Here is a 1,142-nt window from a genome sequence, read left to right on the forward strand (position 1 = left end):
CACAGACTCTCACACACACACACACACACTCACACACACAGACTCACACAAACACACACACTCACACACTCACACACACACACACACAAGAGTGTAAAGATGTGAACAAGATTTTGGATTCAGAATGCAATACTAGCACACTGCTTACTGCACACATAGGAGTTTCCTCTGAAATGGCTTAAAGGGGTAAAAACCTTAAAAACAAAGCATCATTGTTGAAAGTAGATTCAAAATGTCTATTAGAAGAATTTAAAGTACAGGGAAATATATGTTTTCCAAAAGGCAGATACATTTTTCCAAATTTTCACTTATCTACACAACAAACAACGGACACCACCAGGGGTGCACTGGCCATATAGGGCATATAGGACTTTTCCTGGTGGGTGATGAAGTATCTTGCTCCGTCTATTTATATATTGCTTCAACCCTGGAAATATGAGGAAATATTACGAAGTCTATAAACAGGACATTAACAGAGGCTAGAGACGAGACACGAGAACAGACGCGTCAGCAGAGAAAATACTGCACAGGCCGAGCAAGCTCACTGTTTGTGATGCTCGAAATTTAGAAGAAAATTCTAAACATTGAATTTGGGGTAACCAAGGGAAAGCTATACTGCATATATAATTCTGTTGTTTTAAAAACAATGACAAAAATATATTCTATATGTATTCTATTCTATTCTTAACACTTTTACTCACTTATGTATATATCAATAGAATAGAATAGAATAGAATAGAATAGAATAGAATAGAATAGAATAGAATAGAATAGAATAGAATAGAATAGCCATGTGGGGACATTTTTGAGTGATGATTCTAATGGTAGTGTTGTAAAGTTCATTTTGGCAACAAAAATAATGTTTTTTTTGTTCAGTAATAAATAAATAATTTATATATATATATACATTCCCAAAGCAAAATTTTTTATTTTTGTTTAATTTAAGTTGAGGTACTAAAAAGACTAAAACAAAAAATTTAAACTTAATAAAAACTGTGCAGACACATACAAAAAAAAAACCTAATAAAACTGAAAAAAGCTCAAAAAAATCTGGACCAAAATTGATGAAAACATTATGAAAACAGAAAATATGAAAATCAAATCTAATTCAAAAATTAACAAAAACAACACTAGTACATGAC

The sequence above is a fragment of the Sinocyclocheilus grahami genome, unplaced genomic scaffold (genome assembly GCF_001515645.1).
Source record: "Sinocyclocheilus grahami isolate Dianchi unplaced genomic scaffold, SAMN03320097.WGS_v1.1 scaffold494.1, whole genome shotgun sequence".
Lineage (NCBI taxonomy): Eukaryota > Metazoa > Chordata > Actinopteri > Cypriniformes > Cyprinidae > Sinocyclocheilus > Sinocyclocheilus grahami.